Source organism: Ranitomeya imitator, chromosome 6 (assembly GCF_032444005.1).
Source record: "Ranitomeya imitator isolate aRanImi1 chromosome 6, aRanImi1.pri, whole genome shotgun sequence".
Lineage (NCBI taxonomy): Eukaryota > Metazoa > Chordata > Amphibia > Anura > Dendrobatidae > Ranitomeya > Ranitomeya imitator.
Window position 1 is genome coordinate 320,810,352 of NC_091287.1, and position 13,529 is coordinate 320,823,880.

At 41.6% G+C, this 13,529-nt stretch overlaps 1 non-coding gene across 1 annotated transcript; it reads right to left on the reverse strand.

Annotated features, from left to right (window-relative positions):
- Positions 1-1,206: 1,206 nt before the first annotated feature.
- On the reverse strand, positions 1,207-1,326 carry TRNAL-CAA (transfer RNA leucine (anticodon CAA)). Its single transcript has 2 exons — positions 1,289-1,326; positions 1,207-1,252 (listed from the first exon to the last, which is right to left on the reverse strand). It is a non-coding gene; the product is annotated as a tRNA-Leu (tRNA).
- Between the last annotated feature and the right edge of the window lie 12,203 nt (positions 1,327-13,529).

Here is a 13,529-nt window from a genome sequence, read left to right on the forward strand (position 1 = left end):
TGATTTGTGGGAAAAAAATTTTTGGCTAAAAATCAGCCATTTTTTTATTAGATTTTTTGACGTTTTCAGGTTTTGTGAAAAATCACTTAATTCTCCTACTTCTACATCTAGAGTTTTAAAACTATGTTGGAAAGCATCCCAAAAGAGTTCCCAAAGAGGGGTTATAGTGTGTGTTTGATTTTTGGAAAAAAAAATTTTTGGCTGAAAATCAGCCATTTTTGGCTTGGCCGGGTGTTAGATTTTTTGACGTTTTCAGGTTTTGTGAAAAATCACTTAATTCTCCTACTTCTACATCTAGGGGGTTAAAACTATGTTGGAAAGCATCCAAAAAGAGTTCCCAAAGAGGGATTATAGAGTGTGTTTGATTTGTGGAAAACAATTTTTTGGCTGACAATCAGCCATTTTTGGCTTGGCCGGGTATTAGATTTTTTGACATTTTCAGGAATTGTGAAAAAACACTTAATTTCCTTCTACATCCAGAGGTTTAAAACTATGTTAGAAAGCATCCCAAAAGAGTTCCCAAAGAGGGGGTATAGTGTGTGTTTGATTTGTGGGAAAAAATTTTTGCTGAAAATCAGCCATTTTTGGCTTGGCCGGGTGTTAGATTTTTTTGACATTTTCAGGAATTGTGAAAAAATCACTTAATTTTCTTACTTCTACATCTAGAGGTTTAAAACGATGTTGGAAAGCATCCCAAAAGAGTTCCCAAAGAGGGGTTATAGTGTGTGTTTGATTTTTGGAAAAAAAAATTTTTGGCTGAAAATCAGCCATTTTTGGCTTGGCCGGGTGTTAGATTTTTTGACGTTTTCAGGTTTTGTGAAAAATCACTTAATTCTCCTACTTCTACATCTAGGGGGTTAAAACTATGTTGGAAAGCATCCAAAAAGAGTTCCCCAAGAGGGGGTATGGAGTGTGCTTGATTTGTGAAAAACATTTTTTACTAAAAATCAGCCATTTTTGGCTTGGCAGTGTGTTAGATTTTTTGACATTTTCAGGAATTGTGAAAAGTAACATAGTAACATAGTAACATAGTTAGTAAGGCCGAAAAAAGACATTTGTCCATCCAGTTCAGCCTATATTCCATCATAATAAATCCCCAGATCTACGTCCTTCTACAGAACCTAATTGTATGATACAATATTGTTCTGCTCCAGGAAGACATCCAGGCCTCTCTTGAACCCCATAGTAACATAGTTAAAAAGGAGCTGTCAGAAGTGGGATTTGAACCCACGCCTCCATACGGAGACCAGAACACCCATCTTTTCATCTTTTGGGGAAAGAGATCACTCTTGAGTCTGGCGCCTTAGACCACTCGGCCATCCTAAAAGTCACTTAATTTTCTTATTTCTACATCTAGATGTTTAAAACTATGTTGGAAAGCATCCCAAAAGAGTTCCCAAAGAGGGGGTATAGTGTGTGTTTGATATGTGGAAAAAAATTTTTTGGCTGAAAATCAGCCATTTTTGGCTTGGCCGAGTGTTAGATTTTTTGACATTTTCAGGTTTTGTGAAAAATCAATTAATTCTCTTACTTCTACATCTAGAGGTTTAAAACTATGTTGGAAAGCATCCCAAAAGAGTTCCCAAAGAGGGGGTATAGTGTGTGTTTGATTTGTGTAAAAAAAATTTTTTTCTAAAAATCAGAAATTTTTGGCTTGGCCGGGTATTAGATTTTTTGACATTTTCAGGAATTGTGAAAAATCACTTAATTTCCTTCTACATCTAGAGCTTTAAAACTATGTTGGAAAGCATCCCAAAAGAGTTCCCAAAGAGGGGTTATAGTGTGTGTTTGATTTTTGGAAAAAAAAATTTTTGGCTGAAAATCAGCCATTTTTGGCTTGGCTGGGTGTTAGATTTTTTGACGTTTTCAGGTTTTGTGAAAAATCACTTAATTCTCCTACTTCTACATCTAGGGGGTTAAAACTATGTTGGAAAGCATCCAAAAAGAGTTCCCAAAGAGGGGGTATAGAGTGTGTTTGATTTGTTGGAAAAAAAATTTTGGCTGAAAATCAGCCATTTTTTTTATTATATTTTTTGACATTTTGAGGAATTGTGAAAAATCACTTAATTTTCTTACTTCTACATCTAGAGGTTTAAAACTATGTTGGAAAGCATCCCAAAAGAGTTCCCAAAGAGGGGGTATGGAGTGTGCTTGATTTGTGAAAAAAAATTTTTTGACTAAAAATCAGCCATTTTTGGCTTGGCAGTGTGTTAGATTTTTTGACATTTTCAGGAATTGTGAAAAATCACTTAATTTTCTTATTTCTACATCTAGAGGTTTAAAACTATGTTGGAAAGCATCCCAAAAAAGTTCCCAAAGAGGGGGTATAGTGTGTGTTTGATATGTGGAAAAAAAAATTTTGGCTGAAAATCAGCCATTTTTGGCTTGGCCGAGTGTTAGATTTTTTGACGTTTTCAGGTTTTGTGAAAAATCAATTAATTCTCTTACTTCTACATCTAGGGGGTTAAAACTATGTTGGAATGCATCCCAAAAGAGTTCCCAAAAAGGGGGTATAGTGTGTGCTTGATTTGTGGACAAAAAATTTTTGCCTGAAAATCAGCCATTTTTGGGGTTGGCCAGGTGTCAGATTTTTTGACGTTTTCAGGTTTTGTGAAAAATCACTTAATTCTCCTACTTCTACATCTAGGGGGTTAAAACTATGTTGGAAAGCATCCAAAAAGAGTTCCCAAAGAGGGGGTATAGAGTGTGTTTGATTTGTTGGAAACAAAATTTTGGCTGAAAATCAGCCATTTTTGGCTTGGCCGGGTATTAGATTTTTTGACATTTTCAGGAATTGTGAAAAATCACTTAATTTCCTTCTACATCTAGAGCTTTAAAACTATGTTGGAAAGCATCCCAAAAGAGTTCCCAAAGAGGGGTTATAGTGTGTGTTTGATTTTTGGAAAAAAAAATTTTTGGCTGAAAATCAGCCATTTTTGGCTTGGCCGGGTGTTAGATTTTTTGACGTTTTCAGGTTTTGTGAAAAATCAATTAATTCTCTTACTTCTACATCTAGGGGGTTAAAACTATGTTGGAAAGCATCCCAAAAGAGTTCCCAAAAAGGGGGTATAGTGTGTGCTTGATTTGTGGACAAAAATTTTTTGCCTGAAAATCAGCCATTTTTGGGGTTGGCCAGGTGTCAGATTTTTTGACGTTTTCAGGTTTTGTGAAAAATCACTTAATTCTCCTACTTCTACATCTAGGGGGTTAAAACTATGTTGGAAAGCATCCCAAAAGAGTTCCCAAAGAGGGGGTATAGTGTGTTTGATTTGTGGGAAAAAATTTTTGGCTGAAAATCAGCCATTTTTGGCTTGGCCGGGTATTAGATTTTTTTACATTTTCAGGAATTGTGAAAAATCACTTAATTCTCCTACTTCTACATCTAGGGGGTTAAAACTATGTTGGAAAGCATCCAAAAAGAGTTCCCAAAGAGGGGGGTATAGAGTGTGTTTGATTTGTGGAAAAAAATTTTTTGGCTGAAAATCAGCCATTTTTTAATTAGATTTTTTGATATTTTCAGGAATTGTGAAAAATCACTTAATTCTCCTACTTCTACATCTAGGGGGTTAACCCCTTCATGACCCAGCCTATTTTGACCTTAAAGACCTTGCCGTTTTTTGCAATTCTGACCAGTGTCCCTTTATGAGGTAATAACTCAGGAACGCTTCAATGGATCCTAGCGGTTCTGAGATTGTTTTTTCGTGACATATTGGGCTTCATGTTAGTGGTAAATTTAGGTCAATAAATTCTGTGCTTATTTGTGATAAAAATGGAAATTTGGCGAAAATTTTGAAAATTTCACAATTTTCACATTTTGAATTTTTATTCTGTTAAACCAGAGAGTTATGTGACACAAAAAATAGTTAATAAATAACATTTCCCACACGTCTACTTTACATCAGCACAATTTTGGAAACAAAATTTTTTTTTGCTAGGAAGTTATAAGGGTTAAAATTTGACTAGCGAGTTCTCATTTTTACAACGAAATTTACAAAACCATTTTTTTTAGGGACCACCTCACATTTGAAGTCAGTTTGAGGGGTCTATATGGCTGAAAATACCCAAAAGTGACACCATTCTAAAAACTGCACCCCTCAAGGTGCACAAAACCACATTCCAGAAGTTTATTAACCCTTCAGGTGCTTCACAGCAGCAGAAGCAACATGGAAGGAAAAAATGAACATTTAACTTTTTAGTCACAAAAATGATCTTTTAGCAACAATTTTTTTATTTTCCCAATGGTAAAAGGAGAAACTGAACCACAAAAGTTGTTGTCCAATTTGTCCTGAGTACGCTGATACCTCATATGTGGGGGTAAACCACTGTTTGGGCGCACGGCAGGGCTTGGAAGGGAAGGAGCGCCATTTGACTTTTTGAATGAAAAATTGGCTGCACTCTTTAGCGGACACCATGTCACATTTGGAGAGCCCCCGTGTGCCTAAAAATTGGAGCTCCCCCACAAGTGACCCCATTTTGGAAACTAGACACCCCAAGGAACTTATCTAGATGCATAGTGAGCCCTTTAAACCCCCAGGTGCTTCACAAATTGATCTGCAAAAATGAAAAAGTACTTTTTTTTAACATAAAAATTATTTTAGCCTCAATTTTTTCATTTTCACATGGGCAACAGGATAAAATGGATCCTAAAATTTGTTGGGCAATTTCTCCTGAGTACACTGATACCTCACATGTGGGGTTAAACCACTGTTTGGGCACATGGTAAGGCTCGGAAGGGAAGGAGCGCCATTTGACTTTTTGAATGAAAAATTATCTCCATCGTTAGCGGACACCATGTCGCGTTTGGAGAGACCCTGTGTGCCTAAACATTGGAGCTCCCCCACAAGTGACCCCATTTTGGAAACTGGACCCCCCAAGGAACTTATCTAGATGCCTAGTGAGCACTTTAAGCCCTCAGGTGCTTCACAAATTGATCCGTAAAAATGAAAAAGTACTTTTTTTTCACAAAAAATTTCTTTTCGCCTCAATTTTTTCATTTTCACATGGGCAATAGGATAAAATGGATCCTAAAATTTGTTGAGCAATTTCTCCCGAGTACGCTGATACCTCATATGTGGGGGTAAACCGCTGTTTGGGCACACGGCAGGGCTCGGAAGGGAAGGCGCGCCTTTTGACTTTTTGACTGGAAAATTAGCTTCAATCATTAGCGGACACCATGTCGCGTTTGGAGAGCCCCTGTGTGCCTAAACATTGGAGATCCCCCACAAATGACCCCATTTTGGAAACTAGACCCCCAAAGGAACTAATCTAGATGTGTGGTGAGCACTTTGAACCCTCAAGTGCTTCACAGAAGTTCATAACGCAGAGCCATGAAAATAAAAAAAAAATTTCTTCTCTCAAAAATGATTTTTTAGCCCGCAATTTTTTGTTTTCCCAAGGGTAACAGGAGAAATTTGACACCAATATTTGTTGTCCAGTTTCTCCTGAGTACGTTGATACCCCATATGTGGGGGTAAACTACTGTTTGGGCACATGCCGGGGCTCGGAAGTGAAGTAGTGACGTTTTGAAATGCAGACTTTGTTGGAATGCTCTGCGGGCATCACGTTGCGTTTGCAGAGCCCCTGATGTGGCTAAACAGTAGAAACCCCCCACAAGTGACCCCATTTTGGAAACTAGACCCTGAAATGAACTTATCTAGATATGTGGTGAGCACTTTCAACCCCCAAGTGCTTCACAGAAGTTTATAACGCAGAGCCGTGAAAATAATAAATACGTTTTCTTTCCTCAAAAATAATTTTTAGCCCAGAATTTTTTATTTTCCCAAGGGTTACAGGAGAAATTGGACCACAAAAGTTGTTGTCCAGTTTCTCCTGAGTAAGCTGATACCCCATGTGTGGGGGTAAACCACTGTTTGGGCACACGTCGGGGCTCAGAAGGGAAGTAGTGACTTTTGAAATGCAGACTTTGATGGAATGATCTGCGGGCGTCACGTTGCGTTTGCAGAGCCCCTGGTGTGCCTAAACAGTAGAAACCCCCCACAAGTGACCCTATTTTGTAAACTAGACCCCCCAAGGAACTTATCTAGATATGTGGTGAGCACTTTGAACCCCCAAGTGCTTCACAGACGTTTACAACGCAGAGCCGTGAACATAAAAAATCAATTTTCTTTCCTCAAAAATTATGTTTTAGCAAGCAATTTTTTATTTTCTCAAGGGTAACAGGAGAAATTGGACCCCAGAAATTGTTGCGCAGTTTGTCCTGAGTATGCTGGTACCCCATATGTGGGGGTAAACCACTGTTTGGGCACACGTCAGGGCTCGGAAGTGAGGGAGCACCATTTGACTTTTTGAATACAAGATTGGCTGGAATCAATGGTGGCGCCATGTTGCGTTTGGAGACCCCCTGATGTGCCTAAACAGTGGAAACCCCTCAATTCTAACTCCAACACACCCCTAACCCTTATCCCAACTGTAGCCGTAACCCTAATCACAACCCTAACCCCAACACACCTCTAACCACAACCCTAACCCCAACACACCCCTAACCCTAACCACAACTCTAATTCCAACCCAACCCTAACCCTAAGGCTATGTGCCAACGTTGCGGATTCGTATGAGATTTTTCAGCACCATTTTTGAAAAATCCGCTGGTAAAAGGCACTGCGTTTTACCTGCGGATTTACCGCGGATTGCCAGTGTTTTTTGTGCGGATTTCACCTGCGGATTCCTATTGAGGAACAGGTGTAAAACGCTGCGGAATCCGCACAAAGAATTGACATGCTGCGGAAAATGCAACGCTGCGTTTCCGCGTGGTATTTTCCGCACCATGGGCACAGCGGATTTGGTTTTCCATATGTTTACATGGTACTGTAAACCTGATGGAACACTGCTGCGGATCCGCAGCCAAATCCGCACCGTGTGCACATAGCCTAATTCTAAAGGTATGTGCACACGCTGCGGAAAACGCTGCGGATCCGCAGCAGTTTCCCATGAGTTTACAGTTCAATGTAAACCTATGGGAAACAAAAATCGCTGTACACATGCTGCAGAAAAACTGCACGGAAACGCAGCGGTTTACATTCCGCAGCATGTCACTTCTTTCTGCGGATTCTGCAGCGGTTTTACAACTGCTCCAATAGAAAATCGCAGTTGTAAAACTGCAGTGAAATGCGCAGAAAAACCGCGGTAAATCCACGATAAATCCACAGCGGTTTAGCACTGCGGATTTATCAAATCCGCTGCGGAAAAATCCGCAGAGGACCAGAATACGTGTGCACATACCAAAACCCTAACCCTAACCCTACCCCTAACCCTAGCCCTAACCCTAGCCCTAACCCTAGCCCTAACCCTACCCCTAACCCTAACCCTACCCCTAACCCTAACCCTACCCCTAACCCTAACCCTACCCCTATCCCTAACCCTACCCCTAACCCTAGTTCTTGCCCCAACCTTAGTGGAAAAAAAAAAATATTTATTTTATTATTGTCCCTACCTATGGGGGTGACAAAGGGGAGGGGTTATTTACTGTTTTTTTTATTTTGATCACTGTGATAGGTTTTATCACAGTGATCAAAATTCACTTTGGAACGAATCTGCCAGCCGGCAGATTCGGCGGGCGCACTGCGCATGCGCCCGCCATTTTGGAAGATGGCGGCGCCCAGGAAAGAAGACGGACGGACCCTGGGAGGCTAGGTAAGTATAAGGGGGGAAATCAGGGCACGGGGGGGCGTCGGAGCACGGGGGGTGGATCGGAACATGGGGGGTGGATTGGAGCACGGGGTGGGGGATCGCTGTGCGGGGGGTGGATCGGAGCACGGGGGGATCGCTGTGCGGGGGGGATCGGAGTACGGGTGGGTGGGATTGGAGCACGTGTGGAGCGGACAGGAGGACGGGGGAGCAGAGCACAGGACGGAGGGGAGCGGACCACCTATCGGAGGGCTGGGGGGGAGATCGGTGGGGTGGGGTGGGGGCACATAAGTGTTTCCAGCCATGGCCGATGATATTGCAGCATCGGCCATGGCTGGATTGTAATATTTCACCAGTTTTTTAGGTGAAATATTACAAATCGCTCTGATTGGCAGTTTCACTTTCAACAGCCAATCAGAGCGATTGTAGCCACTGTGCTAAACTACCACTCCCCCTGTCCCTGCTGATCGGGTGAAATGGGAGTTAACCCTTTCACCCGATCTGCAGGGACGCGATCTTTCTGTGACACAGCATATGTGTCACAGGTCGGATTGGCACCGACTTTCATGACGCATACGCTGTGTCACAGGTCGGGAAGGGGTTAAAATTATGTTGGAAAGCATCCAAAAAGAGTTCCCAAAGAGGGGGTATAGTGTGTGTTTGATTTGTGGAAACACAAATTTTGGCTGAAAATCAGCCATTTTTGGCTTGGCCGGGTATTCGATTTTTTGACTTTTTCAGGAACTGTGAAAAATCACTTAATTTTCTTACTTCTACATCTAGAGGTTTAAAACTATGTTGGAAAGCATCCCAAAAGAGTTCCCAAAGAGGGGGTATAGTGTGTGTTTGATTTGCGGAAAAAAATTTTGGCTGAAAATCAGCCATTTTTGGCTTGGCCGGGTATTAGATTTTTTGACATTTTCAGGAATTGTGAAAAATCACTTAATTTTCTTCTACATCTAGAGGTTTAAAACTATGTTGGAAAGCATCCCAAAAGAGTTCCCAAAAAGGGGGTATAGTGTGTGTTTGATTTGTGGAAAAAAAATTTTGGCTGAAAATCAGCCATTTTTGGCTTGGTCGGGTATTCGATTTTTTGACTTTTTCAGGAACTGTGAAAAATCACTTAATTTTCTTACTTCTACATCTAGAGGTTTAAAACTATGTTGGAAAGCATCCCAAAAGAGTTCCCAAAGAGGGGGTATAGTGTGTGTTTGATTTGCGGAAAAATTTTTTGGCTGAAAATCAGCCATTTTTGGCTTGGCCGGGTATTAGATTTTTTGACATTTTCAGGAATTGTGAAAAATCACTTAATTTTCTTCTACATCTAGAGGTTTAAAACTATGTTGGAAAGCATCCCAAAAGAGTTCCCAAAAAGGGGGTATAGTGTGTGTTTGATTTGTGGAAAAAAAAATTTTGGCTGAAAATCAGCCATTTTTGGCTTGGCCGGGTGTTAGATTTTTTGACGTTTTCAGGTTTTGTGAAAAATCACTTAATTCTCCTACTTCTACATCTCAGGGATTAAAACTATGATGGAAAGCATCAAAAAAGAGTTCCCAAAGAGGGGGTATAGAGTGTGTTTGATTTGTGGAAAAAAAAATTTTGGCTGAAAATCAGCCATTTTTTATTAATTAGATTTTTTGACATTTTCAGGAATTGTGAAAAATCACTTAATTCTCCTACTTCTACATCTAGGAGGTTAAAACTATGTTGGAAAGCATCCCAAAAGCATCCTCTGTACAAATCCCTAGTTAGACCGCACATGGAGTACTGTGTCCAGTTTTGGGCACCGGTGCTCAGGAAGGATATAATGGAACTAGAGAGAGTACAAAGGAGGGCAACAAAATTAATAAAGGGGATGGGAGAACTACAATACCCAGATAGATTAGCGAAATTAGGATTATTTAGTCTAGAAAAAAGACGACTGAGGGGCGATCTAATAACCATGTATAAGTATATAAGGGGACAATACAAATATCTCGCTGAGGATCTGTTTATACCAAGGAAGGTGACGGGCACAAGGGGGCATTCTTTGCGTCTGGAGGAGAGAAGGTTTTTCCACCAACATAGAAGAGGATTCTTTACTGTTAGGGCAGTGAGAATCTGGAATTGCTTGCCTGAGGAGGTGGTGATGGCGAACTCAGTCGAGGGGTTCAAGAGAGGCCTGGATGTCTTCCTGGAGCAGAACAATATTGTATCATACAATTATTAGGTTCTGTAGAAGGACGTAGATCTGGGTATTTATTATGATGGAATATAGGCTGAACTGGATGGACAAATGTCTTTTTTCGGCCTTACTAACTATGTTACTATGTTACTATGTATGTTAAAAGAGTTCCCAAAGAGGGGGTATAGTGTGTGTTTGATTTGTGGAAACAAAAATTTTTGGCTAAAAATCAGCCATTTTTGGCATGGCCGGGTGTTAGATTTTTTGAAGTTTTCAGGTTTTGTGAAAAATCACTTAATTCTCTTACTTCTACATCTAGGGGGTTAAAACTATGTTGGAAAGCATCCCAAATGAGTTCCCAAAAAGGTGGTATAGTGTGTGCTTGATTTGTGGGGAAAAAAATTTTGGCTGAAAATCAGACATTATTGGCTTGGCCGGGTGTTAGATTTTTTTGACATTTTCAGGAATTGTGAAAAATCACTTAACCCCTTAATCCCATATGACGTACTATCCCGTCGAGGTGGGGTGGGCTTTAATTCCCACTGACGGGATAGTACGTCATAGGCGATCAGCCGCGCTCACGGGGGGAGCGCGGCCGATCGCGGACGGGTGTCAGCTGCCTTTCGCAGCTGACATCCGGCACTATGTGCCAGGAGCGGTCACGGACCCCCCCCGCACATTAACCCCCTCCACACCGCGATCAAACATGATCGCGGTGTGCCGGCGGTGCAGGGAAGCATCGCGCAGGGAGGGGGCTCCCTGCGGGCTTCCCTGAGCCCCCCGCAGCAACGCGATGTGATCGCGTTGCTGCGAGGGTCTTACCTCCCTCCCTGCCTGCTCCAGACCCGGATCCAAGATGGCCGCGGATCCGGGTCCTGCAGGGAGGGAGGTGGCTTCACAGAGCCTGCTCAGAGTAGGCACTGTGAAGGCTGCAGCGCTGCATGTCAGATCAGTGATCTGACAGAGTGCTGTGCACACTGTCAGATCACTGATCTGTGATGTCCCCACCTGGGACAAAGTAAAAAAGTGAAAAAAAAATTTCCAAATGTGTAAAAAAAAAAAAATTCCTAAATAATGAAAAAAAATAAATAAATATTATTCCCATAAATACATTTCTTTATATAAATAATAAAAAAAACAATAAAAGTACACATATTTAGTATCGCCGCGTCCGTAACGACTCGACCTATAAAACTGGCCCACTAGTTAACCCCTTCAGTAAACACCGTAAGAAAAAAAAAAAAAGAGGCAAAAAACAACGCTTTATTATCATACCACCGAACAAAAAGTGGAATAACACGTGATCAAAAAGACAGGTATAAATAACCATGGTACCGCTGAAAGCGTCATCTTGTCCCGCAAAACACGAGCCACCATCCAGCATCATCAGTGAAAAAATAAAAAAGTTATAGTCCTGAGAATAAAGCGATGCAAAAATAATTATTTTTTCTATAAAATAGTGTTTATCGTATAAAAGCGCCAAAACATAAAAAAATGATTTAAATGAGGTATCGCTGTAATCGTACTGACCCGAAGACTAAAACTGCTTTATCAATTTTACCAAACGCGGAACGGTATAAACGCCTCCCCCAAAAGAAATTCATGAATAGCTGGTTTTTGGTCATTCTGCCTCACAAAAATCGTAATAACAAGTGATCTAAAAATGTCACGTGCCCGAAAATGTTACCAATAAAAACGACAACTCGTCCCGCAAAAAACAAGACCTCACATGACTTTGTGGACCAAAATATGGAAAAATTATAGCTCTCAAAATGCGGTAACGCAAAAAATATTTTTTGCAATAAAAAGCGTCTTTCAGTGTGTGACGGCTGCCAATCATAAAAATCCGCTAAAAAACCCGCTATAAAAGTAAATCAAACCCCCCTTCATCACCCCCTTAGTTAGGGAAAAATTAAAAAAATGTATTTATTTCCATTTTCCCGTTAGTGTTAGGTCTAGGGTTAGGGATAGGGCTAGGGATAGGGCTAGGGTTAGGGATTGGGCTAGGGTTAGGGCTAGGGTTAGGGCTAGGGCTAGAGTTAGGGCTAAGGTTAGGGCTAGGGTTACGGTTAGGGCTAGGGTTAGGGATAGGGTAAGGGATAGGGTTAGGGCTAGGGTTAGGGTTAGGGCTAGGGTTAGGGCTAGTGTTAGGGATAGGGCTAGGGTTAGGGCTAGGGTTAGGGCTAGGGTTAGGGTTAGGGTTAGGGCTAGGGTTAGGGCTAGGGTTAGGGATAGGGTTAGGGATAGGGCTAGGGTTAGGGTTAGGGTTAGGGCTAGGGTTAGGGTTAGGGTTAGGGTTAGGGCTAGGGTTAGGGTTAGGGCTAGGGTTAGGGTTGGGGCCACAGTTAGGGTTGGGGCTAAAGTTAGGGTTAGGATTGGGGCTAAAGTTACGGTTAGGGTTTAGATTACATTTACAGTTGGGAATAGGGTTGGGATTAGGGTTAGGGGTGTGTCAGGGTTAGAGGTGTGGTTAGGGTTACTGTTGGGATTAGGGTTAGGGGTGTGTCAGGGTTAGAGGTGTGTTTAGGGTTACTGTTGGGATTAGGGTTAGGGGTGTGTTTGGATTAGGGTTTCAGTTATAATTGGAGGGTTTCCACTGTTTAGGCACATCAGGGGCCCTCCAAACGCAACATGGTGTCCGATCTCAATTCCAGCCAATTCTGCGTTGAAAAAGTAAAACAGTGCTCCTTCCCTTCCGAGCTCTCCCGTGTGCCCAAACAGGGGTTTTCTTCCAACATATGGGGTATCAGCGTACTCAGGACAAATAGGACAACAACTTTTGGGGTCCAATTTCTCCTGTTACCTTTGGGAAAATACAAAACTGGGGGCTAAAAAATATTTTTTGTGGGAAAAAAAGATTTTTTATTTTCAAGGCTCTGCGTTATAAACTGTAGTGAAACACTTGGGGGTTCAAAGTTCTCACAACACATCTAGATGAGTTCCCTGGGGGGTCTAGTTTCCAATATGGTGTCACTTGTGGGGGGTTTCTACTGTTTAGGTACATTAGGGGCTCTGCAAACGCAATGTGACACCTGCAGACCATTCCATCTAAGTCTGCATTCCAAATGGCGCTCCTTCCCTTCCGAGCCCTCCCATGCGGCCAAACAGTGGTTCCCCCCCACATGTGGGGTATCAGCGCACTCAGGACAAATTGGAAAACAACTTTTGGGGTCGAATTTCTCCTCTTACCCTCGGGAAAATACAAAACTGGGGGCTAAAAAATAATTTTGGGGGGAAAATTTTTATTTTTTATTTTCACGGCTCTGCGTTACAAACTGTAGTGAAACACTTGGGGGTTTAAAGCTCTCACAACACATCCAGATGAGTTCCTTAGGGGGTCTACTTTCCAAAATGGTGTCACTTGTGGGGGGTTTCAATGTTTAGGCACATCAGTGGCTCTCCAAACGCAACATGGTGTCCCATCTCAATTCCTGTCAATTTTGCATTGAAAAGTCAAAGGGCGCTCCTTCCCTTCCGGGCTCTCCCATTCGACCAAACAGTGGTTTACCCCCACATATGGGGTATCAGCGTACTCAGGACAAAATGTACAACAACTTTCGTGGTCCATTTTCTCCTGTTACCCTTGGTAAAATAAAACAAATTGGAGCTGAATTAAATTTTTTGTGAAAAAAAGTTAAATGTTCATTTTTATTTAAACATTCCAAAAATTCCTGTGAAGCACCAGAAGGGTTAATAAACTTCTTGAATATGGTTTTGAGCA